The 24,848-nt window shown below is 33.5% G+C and overlaps 1 long non-coding RNA gene across 2 annotated transcripts in view; it reads left to right on the top strand.

Moving 5' to 3' along the window:
* The first annotated feature begins 8,168 nt into the window (after positions 1-8,168).
* The window catches only part of LOC109264182 (uncharacterized), an 84,272-nt gene continuing 67,592 nt past the window's right edge, over positions 8,169-24,848 (top strand). For both annotated transcript variants that reach the window (XR_002078635.2, XR_002078634.2), the window contains exons 1-2: positions 8,169-8,499; positions 18,105-18,196. This is a non-coding gene — a long non-coding RNA (uncharacterized LOC109264182). The remainder of the gene's footprint in view (positions 8,500-18,104; positions 18,197-24,848) is intronic.

Here is a 24,848-nt window from a genome sequence, read left to right as displayed (position 1 = left end):
AAGGATTTATATGGATCTTGAGCAATTAAGTTTTGCACTATTATAGTTATTTGTCTTATTTTTGTTACTCAGGATATGAATACACTACCTATTTTAAGTTAGTCTACTACTATGCTATTCTGAATTCTTTTCTACCTACACTATGGAAAAAAGAAGGGCTCCCCATTTTCTCTTTTCAGCTACTGGAGAGCTGGAAGTGAGCATACAGCCCGCTTCAGTGCTCTTACCTGGAGCTGTAAATATTGTGAGCATAGCTTAAAAATCAGTGGCCAATCACAGTAGTGGTGTGGAGATTAGAGGTGATGTCGGGAGCCAATGAAGTGAGAACATCCAGAAAAGTCCATTTTTGTGAAATTCATTTCACATTGCCTACTTTTCCTTTTTCCTGACAATTTCCTTGTTCTCTAGTCTTTTGGATGATTCTTTGAGAAGCTAGATCTAGATAGACTTCCAATAACAAACAGGAACACAAGCTGATGTAAAGAAAAAAGCATGTGAGTTGCTGAGAAACTGAAGTAAATGACAAAATATGTGTCAAAGCCAATTTTTTTCCCGTACTATGTAGCATATGCAAACAAAAAGTAATTTCACAATAATACTGCACATTCTGTATTCAGGAAACAAAAATAAGGGGAAAGGAATACAATTCTAGGAACAATAATTTATACAAAGGACACAGGCAGAAGTGAGAGCTTGAAGTAACTGAGGAACGGATTAATCAAAGGACACAGATACTCTTGATTACTGATTAGTTATAAAAGATAAAGTGGACACTAAGACCAAATCATTGTTTCACAAATCTACTCGAGTATAAGAATTGCTAAGAAGACTTATACATCTACCCTAGATCCTTGTGTGTTAATGTTGGGATGAGTCTAAGGATATCTATACTTTTATCTAAGTCCCTAAATAATCTCACAATCCACAACGCCTGGGACAATTCTGGACTAAAAATAAGTTTGTATGAATAAGAGAACTAATTATCAACAGATGTTTGAAACTCAGATAATTATGTTTTAAAGGGTAATTTTGCTTATAATAATAACATAATCATGCTTTTGACAAAGTTTCAAAAATGAGATTTGAAAAAGTCACCCTGCTTGAGTGTGTGTTCTCTAACTCAACAAACTGGAGAGATGTAAGTTATTTTACTATGTTGCTTGTAAGTAACTTGGACCCAAAAGTGCAGAACGGGAGAGCTGATTGTCTGTGGTTCTCTGAAACAGTCATACATACATTGCTTTCAAATTCAGTTGGCAAGAATTCAGTCAGAAACATCTGCAAGAATTTAGCACTGAGCCATGTATTCACTGATCTCTCTACCTGTTACTCTAATTACAACACTATAAAAATTTTATTTTTATTCCAGCTCCCTCTGATGCTGCTGGAAGATCATAGAATAAACACAGCAGGGAATGGGAGTCTAAGATAAGAAAGCAATGGAACAGAATAAGGCAGGAAAACAGAGAAAATAAACTTGGAAGCTATGTGTCATCATGTGTGGAATAACAAACAGACCCTCCACATTTTATGATTTCTGCCTCCAACATAGCCTCAAAAGAAATGGAAATTGCCTTTAAGTTGGGTAATACACTTGGCAGGACAATATGGTATTAAGAAGCAAATGGAGTCAGTGGACATATATTAAAAGAGGGTGAAATAAATTTATTATAAGACTACATTTCCACACAGTTCCTCACTTCCTACTCATCTGTTTTTTAAGCTATATTGCCAACAGAGGATACTCTGAGATCTCCCAATATTATAGTTTTTTCTTAAATCTGAATATATTTGGGTCAGCTTTGGTCATATTTCCTCTTGTGATATAGCTAGCACTATCAAGGAGGTAGACTATTGTATATACATATGGTTTTGAGGGCTAATACTATATTGCTTTGGAAATAGGAATTAACAAAAGGAAAGAAAATAAAAAAGGAGAGGTAGTTGTGAGAGAGACTAATATCCCAAGTGGTAATTGAACTCATGATCCTGGAAGTTTGTCACTTAGATTCTACATTGTTTTTGGAGTCTCAGTTTTCCAGTTAATTACTTTTTAAACACAATTGAAAGGAGGGGCGCCTGGGTAGCTCAGTCAATTAAAGTGTCTGACTCTTGGTCTCAGGCTGCGGTCATGATCTCCCGGTTCGTGGGATTGAGCCCCACATCAGGCTCTACACTGGCAACATGGAGACTGCTTAGAAGTCTCTCCCTCTCTCTCTCTCTGCCCCTCCCCTACTTGCTCTCTAATTTTCAAAATAAATACATTTTTTAAAATAGTAAAAAATGAAAATAAATACAATAGGAAGGAAAACCCAATATAAACGTCTTTAAGTAAAATGGAACTTAGAAGTTACGTTGCTCAAAGTCCAGTGTTTAGTGAAACTGGACCTAAGTGCTCCAATGAGTCCCAGGACCCTCTGTTGGCTTTATGGCTGGCATCTTGGTCAGATAAGGTATTACCATGCAGTGCCAGCATGCAGTGACACCATGGCAGTTCCTGATGGATGGTGCCCTCCAGAAAACAAGTCCACATGAAAAGTAGAGTCTGCCTCTCTATATGCATAGACAAAGAAAAGTCCAGAGATCTTGTCTCATAGCCACTAGTTACATTATGTAACCAATTTTCTGGTCAGTTATTCTGAGTTGCCAATGCTGGGTCATATTCCTGTCCCTAGAGCCACAGGTAAAATTGATTATACCTGAAAAAAATGGAAAGAGAGTTGGAAATAAATAGTAACTTAAAGTAAATGTGGGGGCTATGTCACCAAAAAAATGAGGGAAGATTGTTGTCCTTGTGGGAAACCCCACAAAACCCATTAGTATGTTAACAAATTTATTCCAGGATAGTTAGTTGGGTAATGTCTCAGTTCCCAAATTGAATATCATATCAATTAGAGCATTCTGAAGTATCCTAAAAATGCACAAGAAAGTTAATTATAAGTGTTTGAAACTTGTACTCTATCACAAGAAATAATTAACAGCTGGGTACTTCTTTCACTTTATCATCATTTAAAAACAAAATCTTTCATGGCTGAACAGTTTATTTCCAAATGCTTCCAGAATAACTATTTATTTCTAAATGTTGCCCAAATCATGCAATTAATAATTAAAATGTTTATCTAAGGATGATTCCCAGTGGTAAAATGCTGTTAATCATAGGTTTTTAAAACAAATATTTGGGGATAGTTTCTTTAAGACATCTAAACTGAAGGAAAAAGTAAACTGTTTTCATGAAATTAAGCTATCTTAACTTTTAAAATAATTTTGTGGCTTAATAATGGTCTGGTATTGATTGTGCTTTTACTTTGTAAATTTGGTTCCTGAAGATTTTTATTATATATTAAGATAATTAATATTTTTAAAATTTATATTTTAAATAAATTAATATTTTTAAAATCTATATTTAAAAGCAGTCACTTATTTTTGTTTCAAGATTTGTTTTTATTTATTAAGAGCATTAATATTTTTTAATTTGTTTTTAAAGGGAGTCACTTACTTTTGCTATTTTGATAGTAAAAAATGTATCTCAAAATTAAAGTCTGTTTGGTCTTGTTTAAACTTAATGTATTTGTATTCTTGGTTGCAAGTGATAGAAATCCTTCTTAACATAGCTTAAAAAATAAGAGAAATATACTAAATCTCAGGCTCCAAGGAACATTTTAGAAATTATTTTATTTTATTTTTAAACATTGACTTAAAAAAAGTTTTTTAATGTTTATTTATTCTGAGAGAGAGAGAGAAAGAGGCAGAACGCGAGTAGGGGAGGGACAGAGAGAGAGGGAGACACAATATGAAGCAGGCTCTAGGCTCTGAGTTGTCAGCACAGAGCCCGACACGGGGCTCAAACCCACGAACCATGAGAACATGACCTGAACCAAAGTTGGATGCTTAACCGATTGAACCACTCAGGCACCCCTAGAAATTATTTTAGAAACTTTTGAGAAACCATGATTTGTGTACTGCCATGACTTTTTCCTAAATACTTTTTTTCCGTTTAGATCAGTTCCTCTTTTGTTGTGTTTCTTTCTATCAAGAAAGACACCAAACCTAGAAGTTTTATCATTAGTTTCCTTTGCCAGTGAAAAATATTACTTTCAGTATTAATCTACTCTGAATCCAACTGAATCAAGTATCACCTCCATTTCAATCAATTTTACTAACAAGGTAACTCCTTTATTAAATCTAAGGGGAGAACAAGAACAGGTCAAGGTGCGCAGTGCTGAATGTTTCAGGTCTTACATTAATAACTTAAAGTGGCATATACCTCATTTTTACCACTTCCTATGTTATCCTTACTTATAAATAATATACATGAGAAAAGTGAATAAACTCAGCTACTATGGTTCTATTGAGCTACTTCCTTAAACCTGCTTTTATGGCTTAACTGAAATGCATTGCATAGAAATTCAAAGATTCCAATCAATCAGGTTAATTTTAATAAAGCTAAACAAGATTAAACCCAACAGCATTTTATTTAACTTGGATTCCTTATATCATCGACTAATTCTTCTGTTATATTTGTCTATTATGAATTTGTAAATTAAGCAACTGATTTTTCTTCTTTTTTTTTTATAAAGAAATTCAGACAAAAATCTCAGACCGCTAAAGGGAAATATTTAAAGTATTCAACACCTAATTGGGCATATTGATATTTTTATCATGCAAAGTTTTTAAGTACATGCTTTCTGTGTAACACTAAAAATCACATCTTTTTTGGTTCACACTTCTGTTTCATCTTAGAACAAGTGGAAGAAGTCTGCATGCCAAGAAATCTCCCTTGGTATTCACAGTTTGAGAGCTTGAACTCAAAGGGGATCATTTGATTTGTAAACAGTTTTACTTTTCATATAATTGATATGAAACTGGCAGTACATTCCACAGGTATGTCATAGACTATTACCCTTCACACAGTATAACATTCTTAAAACTGCTAGCACATTGCGCGTTTAGTCTGCAACTCAAAGTTTCTAAAAATAAAATAATACATTGTTAATTGTCAAGCATAGAATATGTATTTTTCTCACTCAGTAAATACATGGGATCTCACATACTCATACTACAGTAAATGACATGAATCATTTCCTTTGCTTTGTCATAATACTTTTTGGTACTAAATTTGCACTAAAGAAATTATTATGATAAAGGCTTAAGTGGCATTATCATTTGAAGAAACATTTCTAAGCCCGTTGTTAATTGTTCCCTCATACCAATGTAGATGCAAGCAGTCTCTTTGTAGATAGTAGGAACAGAATAATTTTTTAAATCCTTTTCTGGAACTTGGCCTTGCACTTGTTATAGAAGGTAAGGATGTTATTTGAAGCACACAGATATTGTAATGGCAGCAATAATTGATAGAGGGAAATAAAATGATAGTCATATGCTTCTTAAACTTTTATTTTACTTGACAAAATATTAGCTAATTCACTCCAACAATATACAAAGAGAATTGTATGCCACAATCAAGTGGGATTTATCCTACATATATAAGGCTGGTTCAACATTTGGAAATCATTTAATTCAATCCATCATATCAATAAGCTAAAAAAGAAAATCACATAACCATACCAATACATGCAGAAAAAGAGCATTTGACAAAATCTAAAACACATTCATAATAAAAAACAGTAAAGTAGGAATGGAGAATTTGTTCAATTTGATAAAGAATATCCTAAAAAAACTTATAACCAACATCATACTTAATGGTGAGAAATTCAAAACTTTCCAACAAGGCAAGGAGTTCCTTCTCATTACTCTTTTTCAACATCCTACTGGAACTTCTAGCTAATGTAAATGACAAAAACAGGAAATAAAAGATATACAGATTGAGAATGGAAAAATAACAACAGTCTTTGTTCACAGATGACCTGATTATCTATGTAGAAAATCCAAAAGAAGAGACAACAAAACTCTTGGAACTGATAAGGGATAATAACCAGTTTGCAGAATACAAGATTAATATACAAAACTTAATTGCTTTCCTATATATAAGCAAAGAACAAGTGGACTTTGATATTACAAAGGTGATATTATTTACATTAATACCTAAAAATGAAATATTTAGATATAAATCTAACAAAATATGTACAAGATTTATATGTGGACAACTATCAAACTCTGACTTCAAGGAAGAACTAAATACATGGAGAAATATAGCCTGTTCATGGATAGGAAAACTCAATATTGTCAAAATGTCCATTCTTCCCAACTTGATCTATGGATTTAATGTAATCCTACTCAAAATCCCAGCAAGTTATTTTGTGGATATCAACAAACTGATCATACAGAAAGGCAAGAGACCCAGAATAGCCCATACAATATTGAAGAAGGACAAATTTGAGAACAGACATTACCCGACTTCAAGTCTTATTATAAAGCTACAGTAATCAAGTGAGTATGGTATTGGTGAAAAAATAGTCAAATGGATCATTGGAACATAATAAAGAGCCCAGAAATAGTTCTACACAAATATAGTCAACTAATCACTGACAAAAGAGTAATGGGAATACAACAAAGCAAAAATCGTCATTTTGATAAATGGTGATGAACTCACCATTCACATGCAATATATATATATGATATATATATATAATATATATCATATATAAATATTATATAAATATTATATATGATATATATAAACATATATATATATAATAAATAAATATATAATATTATAAATAAAAAAATAAATCTGGACACAGACCTTTCACCTTTACAAAAATTAACTCAAAATGGATTAAAGACCTAAAAGTAAAATGCAAAACTATGAAGATCATAAGAGATAATAGAGAAGAAATCTTGATAACTTTGGGTATATCTATGACTTTTTAGTCACAGCATCAAAGATATGATCCATGAAACAAATAATTGATAAGCTATACTTCATCAAATTTAAAAACTTCTGCTCTGTGAAAGATAATATCAAGAGAGTGAGAACATTAGCCACAGACTGGGAGAAAATATTTGTAAAAGACGTATCTGATAAAGGACTATTATCCAAAATATGTAAAGAACTCTTAAAACTACACAAGAAGAAAACAAACAACTTCATTAAAAAATGGACCAAACCTTAACAGACTCCTCATCAAAGAACAGGTACCTATGACAAATATGCATATGTAAAGATATTGCACATTATATAAGAGAAATGCAAATTCAAATCAGAGTGAGCTACTACTACACATCTATTCCTTTGGCCAAAATTGGGGACACTGACAACACTAAATACTGGTGAGGGATGCAGAGAAGTAGGAACACTCATGTATAGGTGGTGGGAATGCAAAATGGCACACCCACTCGGGAAGATATTTGGCAGTTTCTCACAACATCAAACATATTCTTACCATAAGATCCAGACATCATGCTCCTTGGTATTTATACAAAGAGGTTAAAAAAAATGTCTACAAAGAACCCTGCACATGGATGTTTATAACAGCTTTATCTGTAATTGTTAAAACTTGGAAGTAACCAAGGTATATTTTAGTAGGTGAATGGATACATAAATTGTGGAACATCCAGACAATGGGATATTATTCAGCATTAAAAAGAAATGAGCTATTATGCCCTGAAAAGACATGGAAGAAACGTAAATGCACATTACTAAGTGAGAGAAGTCAGTCTGTAAAGGCTGCTTAAGATAGATATGAATTCTTAGAAGCAAAAAGGAATGTTTTTGTTTCTTTGGTGTGTGTGTGTGTGTGTGTTTGAGAGAGAGGGGGGATGGGGTGGCTGAGGGAGAGGGAGAATCTTAAGCAGGCTCCATACCCAGCACCCAGCCTGATGGGGGATCGATTTCATGACTATGAGATCATGACCTGGGCCAAAATCAAGAGTCAGAAGCTTCACTGACTGAGCCACCCAGGCACCCAAAAAAGGAGTGTTAGAAGGAGTGAACGGTACAGAGAATTAAATGCTGCTAAGGTTATTTTTAATGTCAACATTCAATAACTAATTATGGAATGGTAAATAACTTTATCTGGTTTTGAAACATTAAATGGTATTTTGCCTTCTTAATTATTAAGCTGATGAAAATATTATATGTTGAATTAGGACCTGATTTGCCAAATACAGTTTTTTTAAACATTGAAGAGAAAGACGTGGTTTCTTTTAGAAAGTTTCTGTTTTAAAATACAGTCTGAAGATACATAAAGAAGGGAGAAGCACTGGCAGATGCTGAACATAATGGCCCTCGTCTTGTAACAGACAAGAAGTGTAAGCTCCCTTAACAGGCTGTTATTTGGGAACTAACCAACAGACACTGTGTGAGGCTCTTCTACAAGCTGAATATCTGAAGATGTTAAAACCTCCCTGTGGGATTGGCCTTCTTTTTTCTTAATTTTGAGATGGAAAAACACTGTTTTGAATTTCTTCTTCGCTCCAGTTGGCCAGCTTGGTTGCAAAAAAGGAGCGATGTTTCCAGCCTCATGGATGATCCAAGGAAGTTATTCCTCAGCTTTCAGGAAGAAGCTGGAGCCAGTGGAAATGTTACAACCCTGAAAGGTAACCCAGCCCTCTATGACAGAAATAACTCAGATGCAAAAGTACTCTTCTAAGACTGTTGGGCCAATTGGCATTTAGATTTAAAATTCCACTAGGGAGAGATCTCAGCCCTGCTGATTTAATTACTAGGCTTTGCCTGACCTTATTTATTTAGATTTTTCTGTACTGAGTGTTGCTATGGATTCCTGCCTAAATTTATTTAGTAGTATTGAAAGAAAAAATTATGGCCCTATTTTGGTTAAAAATAACAAAAACAAAAATGGGATTTGTACAGCTAAGAAAAGATCTTATGTTAGAGAGACTTTTTTTTTTTTTTTTTTTTTTTTTAAATTCCCAGATGCTTGTCTGGTCATCCAAGCCAAATGAAAAGAATTGTTGGTAATTAAAAAGTAATTCACTGAAGTGAGTGCAGCTGTAGCAATGGCTTTCCTGCCAGACTCAATGTGATCTATAGAAGTAAATCCTAATTGTTTCAAGTGAAAAAATATTCTTCACTTATGAGGATAAATCTGAAATGTTTATTTCATTTATAAAAAATTTGGTGAATTTTTAGCAATGAAATTATAAAGAAGAAAGGAAAGTTTGCCAATTTGGCAAATATTAGCCTCACATATGTGTGCATCAGAATAATTATATACAAACTAAAATAAGCAAGTGAATATTGTACAGCCATTTTATTTCCTTTTTTATCCTTTGGGTTTAAAAGCCTTGAAAATAAGAGTCTGGAAAAGGGAGGGGAAAATGCATTTAAATTGTTTATTTGTTTTGACTCTTGAATATTGAATACATTTAAACTTCATATTAAATATCACTAAAGTATGGATATTTTATTAACTTCCTTTGAGCATTTTCTTTGCCCAGTATTGTTTCTATGACCTTCAGATCTAAGTTTCTGCATGGCGAATACCTTCCATACCCACTGAAGGTGTATGTTTCCTTTAGTTGTATTTCCCCGATTTGGGGTTGGGGGGGGGGGGAACTGTTGCTTAATCCTGTTAGCACTTTGAAAAATTTCCCCCCGGTTTTGATAATTATTATAATTTTGAAACTACTTATTTCTCTTTCTGTCTTCTCTAAGAGACTGTTATTATTTTGAAGGTAAGGGCAGAAAACATTTTCACCCTTATTGTATATGTGCCACCTTCACACATCACTTTCAGTGCATAGCAGAGTCCTGGCACCCAGGAGAACATTGGTATAAGTAAACTGTGTGAAGAAAGAGTGGAGGAATGATAAATCTTATAGAAACTCTTATAATTTATGTTGATTTTATTAGATGTTTACTGAAACGTATCAGTACTATTTTTAATGCATAAGAAATATTAGTACATGGGTTATATTTATTAATGAAATGTTGATTACTTGAAATAGAGGTGGTTTACTGCTCTACTTTTATTAAACATATGCATTTTTTATTACACTTATATTCAAACTATATAATGGATTCATTGAGAAACTGCACTAACCACAATTTAAAGCAAAGTTGTTTGATTGTAAATATTCTAAGAACTGAAGGATAGAATTATTCTCTGTCAGAGTATATATGTATATATAAGAAAAACTTTATGGATCTCAGTTGTAAAACACGACCTTCTGAACTGTTCATAAACTTTATGTTGGATCCATAATTTAAGTTATGAAATAAGTAAGACTTCTGTATTTAAAATACAAAATATTTAAAAGTAGAATTGAAAGATTTAATAGCTATTATTGTTTTAGAGGTTTAAAAAGAACATAACATAAAACTGTATATGGAAATAGTAATAAGTTGTTCCAAGCATGAAGGGGTTAAAAAGAAGCGCATGGATAATCCTAAATTAAAAATTAAAGCATATTTATTCATACAGTAAATATATTCTGAGACACTCTATGTAACAATTACTGAGAATTAAAAATTATTTAGCATTTGCTTTCACAGTTACTTTCTAGTGTGGGTGAGGCAAGAGACAATAAACATGAATGAATGAATGAATGAATGAATGAATGAATGAATGAATGAATTTTGATAGCGATATGTGAAATGAAGAGAAGTAAAGAGAAAAATGACAACTGGAGGTCAACCGATAAAGGTCCATGTCAGCAGAGACTTGAAGTATGGGAATGAATTATCTGGATAGCCAGGGAAGAGCTTTTTGGGGCAGAGGGAACAGTATGGTAAAAGGCTCTGTGGCAGAACTATCCCTTGATTGTTTCATAAACACAGGGTAATTTGTGTGTCTGAAATGAAATGAGTGAGACAGAGACAGGTGTAATATCAGATTGGAGAAGTGGCCCAGAATGACATGAAGCAGTGCAAGGTAGCTTATGAAATGACATCTTTCATTTTGCGTAAATTGTGAAGCCACTAGATGGTTTGGAGTCAAGGAACATGTCTAATTGTCTTGAAAGGAACATTATTATTGTTTTGTTAAGAATAAACAATAGAAGGCCAAGGATAGAAGCAGTGAGACTGGTTGGAAGCCCTTGTGACTAGAATTCTATATTTAGCCGGAACGCCCTAGTGTGACAATACCTTCTATTTATGACAATTATCTTTTAAGATTTGTAAAACCTATACTGCATAACAACTGTGATTTATTTGAATTTATCTTTAATATTTTGTCATAAAATGACTTTTTCTTCTGCTTTTGGTACTATTTTTGAACTTGTACCATTTCTTTATCTGATTAACATGATTAATACAAAGACATGTAGCTTTATCTTAATATTCATGTACCTTGTGACATGTTTTTACATAAACCATAACAATCCTGTGAGGCAGGAGTTATCATGCCCTACTTAACAATGAAAAGTAAAGCACCTAGAGGTTAATCAACATGCCTAGTTTTCTGCTATCAAATGGCAGATCTGACATTGAGATACAGGTGTCTTTGCTACCATGGACTGCTATTTTTCCCCTGAACCAATTGGAAGTTCCTAGTCATTATGGCTTACTGATTATAACCGAATTCAAGTGAAAGACTTATAGTGATTCTGTAATGCAAAAACATTTCCAAATTAGAAAGATTTAATAATCCCACAGTTACGTCTTTGGCTCAAAATACATATACTGAAAATTCATATCTATACTGCTCAATTGTTTTCTAGCATAATGATATCTATAAAACACCTGTAAAGAAATTAGAAATAATCTGTCTACTTCACAACTTTCAGACTGTTATGTTGGATAAAACATTTGGTCAAATTATTTATTTTTAAAATATTGACAAATTGGTAGCACATTTCATATACAAACTCTTTCCAGAACAAAGTATTGCTTATTACTTATGTTTTCTCAGTTAGCCTACCCGTTATACTCTATACATAACCCGTTATAGACTATACATAAGAAATAACCTACTTTCAAATCTGTATATTGTCTCAATCTTTTTTCTATATAATAGGAAATATGTGATTCTTGCTACTAAAAATCATTCTTGAGATAGTGCATTCTTTCCTTTAGTATATCAATAAACATATCCAGTTTTTGGCATTTAATGGGAAAGAAATTTAAGACTAACAAAGTATTTGCAAGCACAGTTGATTTCTGTGAAGAATAAATAGTGTGTAAAGCCTTGTAAACCCACAAAAATAAAGAAATACTAGTAATTTATCCAACTATTTTCATATTGCTAATACACTTGAATGGGTCAATACACTTGAATGACCAAAAATGTATTTTTCAATTTATTTGTTGCAAAGTGTTGCTGGATGTCTAATTGAATTACCCACTATTTTTCAAGGAATTAATAAGTGAGATATAAAAAAACATGTAATTACAAATATTATATCTTTTTAATATTAGCATAGTAAGCTAAAACTAATATGCATTTTAAAAGTATAGAAAGTATGAATTGACTGAGAAGTAGTCAAACGAGAGAAGTGGTCTTGTGGGGGAAATTCAAAATATATCTCTTCTAAAAAATCAGTAACTGCTGTTGATATTTACCTTAGAATATTCCTTTAGCTTTTCATTTTATTTGGTAACTTTAAAAAAATTGTACATTCTCTGGCTGTAGGAAATGTAAAAATAATTTTTGAGAACTGTTAAAACATTTTTTTAGATGCCTCTCCATATTTCTGAGGATTTATTCGAAATATATATTGAAACACACCTTCCTAAGAAATCAACAGATTCATGGTAAAATATTTAAAATATCTATTTTCTCCTAGAAAATAAAATAAACCTTTCACTGACTAACTGCAATTAAATTAGTTATTTTTAATGAAACCTTCCCAAACTTTAAGATATATTTGATAAATGAAATGCATATTGATGGTCAAACTTATAGTCAAAGTTTTCAATTGTTCCTTTATAGTGTCCATGGCATTATCTGGAATAGGCATGTCCCAAACAAGGGGAACAAGTAAAAATCCTGGCTGGACTCTGACTAGTTTATGTGCAGCCCATTGAGAGAGGGATAGAGAAGAAGGACATGAGGTCAGGGACACTACAAGATACTAGAAGTTCTTATGTTCTACATAAAGACACTGGAATATATTTGGATGAAAATAGGAAGCATCAAAAGTCTTGAGCAGAGCAGTGAGGATCTGAATTGCATTTCAATGAGTACATTTAATTATTCATTGAAAAAAAAAATGTCAGACATTCCAGATTAGTAAGGGACTTATTCCTTTAAAGAATGGCATTGAAAAGCTAAAAAATTTCTCACATTTCACTGACATTCATAATTCTGGAGGTAAATTCAATCCTTAAAATGTTTTTCAGCACCTGACTTGGTAAATGAAAATTAATCATATGTCACCAAATTCTTCCCCATTAGCCCCAATACAATTCTTCCCCATTAGCCCCAGTGCCAACTCTACCTTCATTGCAACAAATCAGATAAAATAAGAAAACAAACAAAAAGAAATTCTGAGAAAATCTGTTTGCTAGTCTTTTGTGTTTGGTTTGGTTTGGTTTGGTTTTACAGGGATTTAGGGATAGAAATTAATTTCAAGCTGAAGGGAACAGGTTAAGTATATTCTCTAAGTTTTATATTCTGCTGCTTGATGAACCTAGCAACTTGATAAAGGTGAGGACTTCACACTGGGTCAACATATATTTTAATACATAAAATATTTTATATGGGTGCCTAGGTGGTTCAGTCGGTGAAGCTTCTGAATATTGATCTCAGCTCAAGGTCCTAATCTCATGATTCATGAGATCAAGCTCTATGTCAGGCTCTGTGTTGACAGTGCAGAGCCTGCTTGGGATTGTCTGTCTACCTCTCTCTCTCTCTCGGCACATGCCGTGCTCGTGCTCTATCTCTCTCAAAATAAATAAATAAATTTGAAACAAAAGAAAACAAAGTAAAATAATTTATAATTATGAGTAGGGACATTTTACCTTTCTAGATGTTTGTAGATATTGTATCTTCTTGTGGATAGGTAAGGATGGATTGTGAAAGAAAGGTTGGGACACTCAAACTTAGAACCTTATTGCTTATAATTATGAAAAACATTTACAGTAGTAAACCTCTAATCCAACTTACATTTAACTGTACTTATGCCTTGCTCCTTAGCTATCTAAAATCCTTAAGTTTCTGGGTATTTTTTTCCTTACATAAAGATATTTCTCTATGTCTAGGTTATTTCTTTCACAAACTTGAACTCAGTGCTTTCAAGTTGCATATCAAATGATTCTTCTAAATAAAGACACTATGTTTCCAAAATGCACCAGCTGATAAAATAATTTTCATCCCATTACATGTATAAGTCAGGAAGGACACGACTACAATATTTAATGGAATTATAGATAATTTTAAAGTCTTCTCACATAGTCTGAAATATTGTACTGTTAGAAAAAGTGATTAAAAATACTGCATTTATAAAGTAGATGCACAGAAGCATAGTTCTTCTGTCCTAATTTATCACTGTTAGTGGGAAAATGTGGAATCACAGAACCAGATATTTTAAAGGAGATTTCAGCAAACATATGGTACATGTATCATAAAAAATCTTTACATGTTTAAAGAGAATGGTAAAATACACATTGGGAATTTCACATCTGTGGTTTTCAAAAGACATTCACATAAATTATAATATTCATTTTGCACTAACATAATATGAAAGGGAAAGCACCTATTATTATCTGCTTACTATAAAGCAATGAATTAATATCTAAATACAAGCTTATCTGTCAAGGAACTGAATGAGACAAGAATAAATTCCTTGTCTATGCTGTCTTCAGTTAGGTCCTCATTGTAACTTCGAATTGCTAAGGGAACATGAAAATGACATTTCAAGGTAAAATTAAATTTGTATTTTTGTTTCTATTATTGATTGAATTATTTCTTATTTCCTTGAATATTAAATGTATATTTTATGTATTCTCCATATTTCAGTTCTAAGCAAAATTAAATATCCAATATTACTTACTAGTAATACGGTTAAGATGACAAGATGTGATGTCAGTGAAAACCAGAGGTCTTTTATGTACATTTGTCCTTACCCTTGTGAACAGATTCTGGAAGACTCTAAGCTTTGGTGCAGCTTTTAAATGCAGTTTGAACATAGTTCCATTTAATAAACAAACAGATGCAAAATTAAAAATCTAGTTTTCTCCTGAACAAAGCACAAATGGAGATTGAGAGATGTCAATATTTTTTTTTCCCAAAGAAAAAGAAATGTTCAAAACAAGGACTCCATCTCAGCAGTTTTGACATGTTAATGGGTTTCCCTTCAACCTCTCACTATTTATCACAGGCTATTCAACAGCTCATTAACCTGTTACTAGGCTTTTACATTGTGTGACTCAAGAATCAAAGTTTTATGAATATTTTTGGTCAATTACTTCAACTGTGCTACCCCTAAAATGGTATTTGCTTTCCAAATATACAAAATATAAAGATTTTAAATCTTTTGGATTCTGTAATAAAAGCAGAAATATTCTATACAATTGAAAAATAAATTAAAAACTTACCTATTTCATTCATTCATTCATTCATTCATTCAATAAATATTGATTGAGATTCTATATGTGATGAATATTATGTAAAGTATTTAAATACATTGGTGAACTAGGCAGGCTTATCATATTCTCATACTATTTATGGTCTAGTCAATAGAATTGACTGCATATTTACTCTATGCTGGGCAGGTTACTAACAGCGTCTATGAAAAGGGGACCAACAGATCTTGAACACCTCTGAAGCTCAAGAAATGAGATTACTGTTAAACACAACCAATGTATTGGAGGCAATTGAATTCGGGGGTATAATGAGGCCACTTGGAATAATAAAGTGAATTTTAAGGAGTTATGCAAATGTTAGATGTATTTTTCCTAATGTGTATGTCTGTGTAATTTTGTATATGGGAATATGGCAAATTTTTAGAAATTGTATTCAGTTTCAATTATGTTGTATTAGTAAGACCTTTTAAATTTTACTTAATTTTTAAATGCTATGTCTTCAACAAGTGTTGGAATATGACTGATGATTAATGAGGCAAAGAAGACAAAGTCTATTAAGGGAAGTATGGATTATTCTATTATACGTGGATTTTACACTGCTTGGGGAGAAAAAAAAACGTCGATTTCCTATTTTCTAAATATCTAGTAGTCTCAAACCTGCTCAGAAGCAGGGTTTCTTATTGCTAGGACTGTTGACATTTTGGTCTGGATAACTATTGTGAGGGTCTGTCTGTTCATACATTATAGGAATGGTTAGTAGCATCTCTGGCCCCTGCCCACTAGATTCCAATAGCTTCCCCAGCTCCTCTCTCCCAGTTTGTTGACAACTAAAAATGTCTCCTGACCCTGTTAAATGAATCCTATAGAGGCTGCAAATTGCTTTGGCTGATAACCATTGATTTAGGAAAACTGTCTCAACAAAACGTTGTTTTGATAAGTTATTTTGACCTATTTTATCTTTGGCTTTCAAAGCCTAAATAACATTTGCATCAGTGTTTTAAAAGGTAAGTTCAATGTGTATAAACTCATTGTAGATTGTAAAATGTATTATTTTATTCTTATGAATTGGGTATTTTGAATTATATTAAATATAAAATTAAAAAAACCCTTTTCTTTAGCTTTCTTAAATGGGTAAAATTGATAAACTCTACATAAGAAACATACAACTGCCTCATCTACACAATAAAGACACTGCTTTTAAAGTAAATAGTCATGGAAGAGCATTTTATAGTTAATATTGTTTTAAATAAAACTGAACTATTTTGCAGGCATCAAAACTTACTTGAAATACATTAATCTGTGCTTATAATTTGAGTATTGTCTTATGTAGGTTTTTCTATATTGATAAAACTTACTATTAAGGGCTTGTGCATATCTCCAAAAAGCCTATCAAATGCATTTCCATATGTTTCCCCTTCCATACCTTTTATGTTTATGTTTGTCATGCTTTGTAAATGTAGGGGCACCTGGGTGGCTCAGTCAGTTGGGCAGCTGACTACAGTTCAGGTCATGATCTTGTGGTCTGTGAGTTCGAGCCCCGCATCAGGCTCTGTGCTGAGAGCTCTGAGCCTGGAGCCGGCTTCCTATTCTGTGTCTCCCTCTCTCTATGCCCCTTCCCTACTCACGCTCTCTCTTTCTCTCTCTCAAAGATAATAAACCATGAAAAAAGTTTTAAAAAATGTAACTTGGAGGAGTGTTGGTATTTTTGGAGCTTATAGAGTTGGAGAAGAATAACTAGTTACAATGTTATAATTCATTGCAGTTGCTTTATAGCATTATATCTAATAATCGGCTATTTTGTTTATATCTGAGGAATTATCTCCTAATCAATATTTTTATATGCAATATTCATGGGTATAGTCTTACAAATGCATGCATTTTTAAAACAAAAAAAGTAAAACTAATGAAGACAATTTTATAATATCTTTAGGCTTTTTCTCATTATCTCTCAGTATGTCATTAATTATTTTCATTTCATTTACTTAATTATCCCTCATCCCATATTGCTCAACCATTCAGATTTTCAATCTTAATTTATTTGGAAACTAAGCCATGATTTTAAGTTATTACTTTGGAAAGCGACTAATAAAATTTTATATTTGGAGTGAATTTACCTTCTTTTAATAAGTTGTTTATTTATTCCTCCTCACTGTTGACTGTCTTTTCTAAGCTATCTCTGGTTTCTTTATACTTAACAGGTAATTAAAGATTTCAAACTAAACATGATATTACATGGACAGTCTTACCAGTCTTTTGGAATTTATGTATTTATTTCTTATTGCTAGAAAACATATATTATGACAATAGCTATTTCCTGTACTACTTACTATGTTTTGTTTCTCCTCTTAACTTGTAACACTCACTAAGCTTCTTAGCAGCAACCTGGATAGACCACAAACTTACCAGTGGTGGGGAGTTTCTCTGATGGGCATGAAATCTGTAATGATAACTACTTGTATTTGGGGCATTTCTAAATCCATTTAGGCTAGAAATAAATACTGCTACCTTATAGCTATCTGTGGTTACCTGAGACTAGCAAAAATAGGAATGCCAACGCATTTGAAAATGTCTTTTTAGCTGTGTCCTTTAAGGCACTTAACAACAAATTTTAGTGATATTTTGTTAATACCTCCTTTTTATTATTACCTTAATATTACTTTCCCAAAATTTTGTACCCGTTTTTCTAATCATCTCAATATCTCTTTCTAAACAGGGGAATAATGGAACAGGACTGAAGCTTTTAGGATTATAGCACTACCTCCCATACAACTGAAAGGAAATGGATAACTATGTGTGGAAACAGAGGTGAGTCTTCAGAAGGTGCCCATTCTGGAGAGAGAGAGTGTGTTGGAATGACTTATCCCTTGGAATCTTGATGGTAAAAAGTAGAAGGAAACAAGGGGGCAGATTTCAAATGTCATAAATAAACATCTTCAAGCAGAAGAAACAGTACCCATAACTCCAATATAAATAGAAGTGTCATCTAGTAAAGACACTGTAATATAAAACAAAAAAATCTAGTAAGTAAAAAAACCCTATGAGAACCATGTGTTAATGGAAGTACAGAATCCTGAAATTCCATTGCTTACTTATCATGTAGGCAAAAATACTAAAACATGTCAAAACTTTCGCTTAGTGAGTTTGTAAGGAAGCCTCATCTGTAGTAGGAATAAGTATACATCTTTTGACTGAATGAATTTTAATATTCATTGGGTACCTCTTGATCTGCTTATCAGAAAGTAGCTGAGAAAATGGGATATAATATCAAGAAAAATAGATGTGGGACCTGTTTTCACAGGGCTCAATCATTGGCTGGCATCAAAAAGTTAAAGAGGTTGGATTTGACATCCTGTATCAGAAATTTAAGGTCACGAAAAAATTGTTCATCATGATTATGGCCATATAGCATATGGCCATATAGCATATTAACAGTCAATCACAGCAATTTCATGTTGTGGACAGAGGAAAAACATGGAAATGATTGTCTGCCTCTCCTTTTTTTTTTTTTTTTTTTTTTTTTTTTTTTTGCATTTCTGACCCCAAAAGCTTGAACAGTATCTCTTAGGATAGATACATTACTTTAAAATAAATAGAATACTAGTAAGTCCTTTTGACCAGATGACTGCTCTGGGAATCTGCTAATACTTACACCCTGTTTATGTCAAAATACTCATATGGGGGTTAAGGCATCGGTGCAATATAAAGGAACTGGTATATGATAAATGCTACAGTCGTACTTCATGACCAGGCCTTAGTCCTGTTGTAGCTTGTTTTCCTCTCCTGCTATCTGAGTACTATCTACTCCCAGTATCTACACTCAAACGTTGCTGTATTCAGCATAGTTACTCATCGTCACCGATACCTATCCATTACAGTGCTTTACTGTGTCTCTACACTTAAAGGTTACTAACCCCAGGAATTAAAATATTTTTTTAACGTTTTATTTATTTTTGAGACAGGGAGAGACAGAGCATGAACAGGGGAGGGTCAGAGAGAGGGAGACACAGAATCTGAAACAGGCTCCAGGCTCTGAGCTGTCAGCACAGAGCCCGCCGCGGGGCTCGAACTCACGGACCGCGAGATCATGACCTGAGCCGAAGTCGGCCACTTAACCGGCTGAGCCACCCAGGAACCCCGGAATTAAAATGTTTTTAAAAGCGTGTCCTTTATAATCTGTAGATCATTATTTTTGCAGTTCTACTAAAAAACTTTTAGCATATAAATATCAAAAATTTCACCTCTTTTCATAATACATGGTGAGATAATCACCAACAAATAATTAGAAATATCCTTGTAAAATTAAACTCAAACTAACCAAGCTATAATTATAAGTAATAAGATGCAACATTTCTTTCTATTGAACGTTTCCTTTTATCTAGGGCAAGTTAACAAAGTATTGGTGAGCTATCACTTAGAATTGCTGCTATTTTATTTTATTCTCATCTGTAAAAATCAGTTGTAAAATATAGTTCCAACCATAGGAAGAGAAGTGGAATAAATGTACTTTGGTCTACAGAACTTGAAAAAATGTATAACTAATTCCAAATCTCTATTAATCTGGTTTGACAGAGAAATATCATTTCAGTTATTAGCATTTTGTCATATTACCTTTTCAGATTCTTATAGAAGTCCTAGGTTTTCTTTTTGTTTGTTTTTGTTTTTGTTTTTAATCTGCCAAAATTCTAAGAAGTCCTGCATTTCTCTCCTCCCCTGGGTTACTGACTGCTGCCTTGAAAGTCAATGGTGACTTTGCAGCTTCTGTGCTCTTCCTGAAAGAATGGAAATTGGCCCAGTATCCAGCCTCCCTAGGCAATCAGAAGGTTTATTCCTTCCTAATATAAACCATTTACTCAGGGGAAAAGGCCAACATGATAGATGGCCAAAAATCTGGTGAAAATATGTAATAAAAATCAAATGGCTGAAAGACAATTTACAAAGTAGCCAGGTCATTAAATTGAAAAACTTACCTATTTAGCAAATACGATGTTTTCTAAGGATTTGAAAAATTCACAAGTTCTATAAGAACGTTATAGGGATGCCTGGGTAGCTCAGTAGGTTAAGCATCTGACTCCTGGTTTTGGCTCAGGTCATGATCTCAGTTTTGTGAGTTAGAGCCCTATGTCAGTCTCTGTGCTGACAGTGCAGAGCCTTCTTGGGATTCTCTGTCTCCCTTTCTCTGCCCCTTTCCCGCATGTGCCCTCTCTCGCTCAAAAATAAATAAACATTAAAAAAAACATTATGGCTTTCACAGCATTTGAGTCTCCCTCATGAATTATAACTAGCAGTTCACGGTTACAGTTTAATTTTCAGTTTAAATTGTTTTCTCTTTGCCTACTATAGTCCTGTCCTACCACTTCCTCTATGAGTAAAGTACAGGATACCCTGGGTTCTTGCAGGGTTCGGGCTTATGACATTCGGGAATGCGTTTTCTTGTGAGTTTTGACTTACAAGCATTTACAAAGGGTGGATGCCAATACATTTGTAAATCATGAAATTTTCTTAATTTCAACACACTTTTGATCCTAATCCAGAAATAGAACTTGACCTTATCAAATGTATAGCTGGTGTATATTGAAAAGAAATGAGATGTTCAGTGTCTGAAATAGGAATGCATACACATTGGCATTCAAAACCAAAGCTAATTGGCTGAATCAATGGTCTGAGATCTAAACACACACACACACACACACACACACACACACACACACACACACATATTAAAATTAAAACTGAACCAAAACTTCAAAAATATTCAGAGATGTTGAAAACAACCCATGCAGTAAAATTTGCTAAAAATTTTGCAAATATTTAACAGGAACATGTTTTGTGATAACATGTAACTTGACGAGCATAATGAGTTGTTTTGAGTTAATTTATTAACAGTGAAATGGCTTCCAAAATATAAGGCACTTCTTCAGTGGAATACTTAGCAAAGTCTCATAAATAAGCCGGAGCTTTCACATACATACAAAAATGAGACTTGTTTGAGGTAGCTTCCCCTACCTATCTTGTAAAACCTTCTTAGGCAAAGATGTACAAAAGGCCAGATTCTTCCTTTGGAATGGAAGATAAGAGGAAAATGTTTTTTAAAAGTGGAAAACAAAAACAAGCTGCAATTTTAATGCATCATTTTGAGACATCAGAATATAAAGAAAATACAACAATGTACTTGTAACAAGTTATACAAACCATAAATGAAAACAATAAGCCCATCACATGATTGATCCTATGCCCTGTACCTGCACTATAAAATTATTTAAAATGTTTTGGGGATAAAGAAATTGGTGCGTTAGAGATCGTATCAGCTCATTACCTGATCTATAAAAGTAAATCTGTAGAAGAGTTAAAGCATATTTATAACTTCTCGGTGTTTAATTGTTGCTGAAGTATATGTTTCATATTTTTAGTAAAATATTATATATCCTTTCCTTGCCAAAGATCAAAAAGGAAAGGGTTCAGGAAAATGACATTTGAGAGTATGATAAAAGACCCAATCAAACATGTGTTTTACAGTAAGCATGTGACTTGCTTCTTCCACTGTTTAAACCATTTAAGGAAGAGGGTGAACTTACTGCTTTTGTATTCTTCAAACAGGTTTATTAGAGAATATTGGAAGACATTTCTTGCTTTCTCTGATTACAACACACTTTTAACCCAAATCCAATAAATCACTCATTTATTTGCAATTGTAATTTAAGCACAATTTAAACACCATCAATAAGGTTACTATGTAGCCTTGCAGCGTACAGGACAAGAATGCAAATTTGCTGCTCAATTTCATTGCTAATGGGTTTTTTTCTTACAGTTCTTTCTTCATGCTTTTGTTATGCATTTTCTAAATCACCCATCGCTAAAGTTGTTAGGGAAGTGGTCCCTGGTTACATGGAAGTGATCCTACTTCCGCTCATAACTGCTTTGCCTGCAGCTCGATGCCTCAGACTTCATTGTGCATTCCGTGCTGGCGCCTCAGCCGGCTGTGTTGCACTAGTTGTGACACCAGCACTGATGTGCAGCAAGCATTTCTGTATTCCAGATGCTTTTGTTATGCATCTTCTCTAAATTCCTAAGAAATGTTCATCTAAGAGTTCAATGTAACCGTTCAGCTGATTTAGGTTTTAACTGAGAACCTGCCTCAATTTCTTCTGTGGCAATTTTATCCAACCTTCTATGCAATGCATAGAATCTCTTTTTAACATTTGGTGTCAAGACAGGCTGAAATTTAAGTAAATTCTCAGACTCATTTACAATTTGTAGCATCAATTTCAAATGTAGAAATTGGGAGCCCTACCAGTAACGTGATACTCCTAGAATTATGTGTAACATTTGTTAAATTAGTGAAATGTCAACTCAGTTTTCCTGAGAAAGATAATTAAATGTGTGGTAATAATAATAATAATAATAATAATAATAATAATAATAATAATAGTCTGAGGTGGTTATAATACATAGGAGAGGAACAGCATCCATATTTGAAGATCAGAAATTGAAATATCATATATAACTTGGACAAAAACTAGGCTTTAAAAAGATCTGGGATCATAGAAAAGGAAAATTTATTCTAGCAATGTAAAGAATTTAGAATACATGCCAGCCTTCTAAAACTAGGGCTTAGATGCTGTAGATACTGTTTAAAATCTTCAGTGTGTTCTCTTTCATGCAAAATACACATGTGTGCTCTCACATGTATATACTTACACACACAGGGCTGGCATCTGCCATTGAACATGCATAGATACATAAATCTTGATGTGGTTTTGGGGTGACGGTGGGGTTTGGAGCCAACAGCCAAGGAAGAATTCTTGAAGACATCTTTGGTGCAGAAAAAGGTGATTTTGTTAAAGCTTGGGTACAGGACCTGTGGGCTGAAAGAGCTACACTGGGGTTGTGCAGAGTGACTGATTATATACCCTCAAGTTGGGTATAAGGAATTACCAAGTAAGTCTCTAAGGAATTTTGGAAGCAAGATTTCCAGGGCTCTGAGGGGCTAGCTGCTGTTAGGAAAATTACCATTTATTACCATTTAGTAAAACCTCAGTCATGAGACCCTTCAGATGTATATCAGGGGGCCATAAGCTTGGAATATGATTATCAGCATATATGTTAGGGGAGTTGAAAAAAAGGAGGTTTGCAAAGGAATTTTTATATGTTTAAGGAGACTCACAGAAAGGATCCTTGGGGGTTCAGGGTAATGTTAAGCCAAGATTGCCTTTTGCCCCTAGCAAAGTGTGATCATTGGAGGAAGCTGAGCTCCTACAGGAAGGTCACTCTGCCTGTTTCAAGGACTTGTCAATGAGCTGTAGATAGTAAGATAATTAAATTTTTCCTTTGCCTTTGTTTCCCACACCACCATGGCAAGCACTTAAACTCCTTTCCTTTGCTCTTGGGTAGCCAGGAATGTCCAAGGAATATCACACATATTCCACCTGGGGTGGGGGGGGGGAGGTGCTGTTAGCCTGTACTTTGCCCTCAACTTGCCTTATCTCCTCATCAAATCTGACTTTATAATCAGAGAAACGACCCTGTTTCTCAGTCTGCAGTGATATTGGTCAGATGTCTCTATAAAATAACAAAGGAAAACAAAATCTCTCTCTCTCTCTCTCTCTCACACACACACACACACACACACACACACAAACACACATTTCTAGTTCTATAATTCAAAGCCAAAAAATAACCATACCTATAGTAAATGGGAACCAATAACCTAAACAAGGTCCCTTTCTCCTGTTAGCATTTTTCTTTAGCTCTATCTTTACCAATGTTTTCTTCAGGCACACTATCCACTGTAGGCTTTCACTTTAATGTGTGTAATAGATGTGCATGTGTATGCTTATCTGTAATTGTATGATATTGTTTCATGAATATGTCCGTTTATATTTTACACAAGTGCATTTTACTTTTTGTTGCTCAATAATTTGTTCTGAGTTATGCATGTATGCATAACATTCTATTATATAAACCAACTTCACTTTAATTATTTACTATATTTATTTTTGGTTGCTAATAATCCTCAGATACAATGTAAAAATGCCAAAAAATACTGGATTTCATTGCCCATTTCTTCATTGCTAGTTATTTGAAGAACAAGATTATCACATTGATGCAGAAAATGCAAAGGCAAAAAAAATGTAGATAAAATTAAATTTCCTTATAACTTGCAGGCTATTAACAAATACTTGAGACAGGCAGAGTATGACATTCCTCCAAGAACTCCCAATCTTAATGTTAATGCCTTGTTGAAGAAAAAAAAAAAACAACCTTAGCTTGACAATAGTTAGGCCTCCAAGGATCCCATAAATCTTTAACATATGAAAATTCTTTTGGAAACTTCCTTTGTCTCTACCCTTCCCAACTTCAAAGTATATGATCAGTTGCTCCTCATAATGTTCTTTTCTGCCCACAGGTCCTATCCCCCATATTTTAACAAAAAACACCTTTTGCACCAAAAATGGCTCAA

Source organism: Panthera pardus, unplaced genomic scaffold, assembly GCF_024362965.1.
Source record: "Panthera pardus isolate Hobbes unplaced genomic scaffold, ASM2436296v1 HiC_scaffold_1, whole genome shotgun sequence".
NCBI lineage: Eukaryota > Metazoa > Chordata > Mammalia > Carnivora > Felidae > Panthera > Panthera pardus.
Note: the sequence above shows the minus strand (reverse complement) of the source record. Positions and strands in the feature narration are given on the sequence as shown.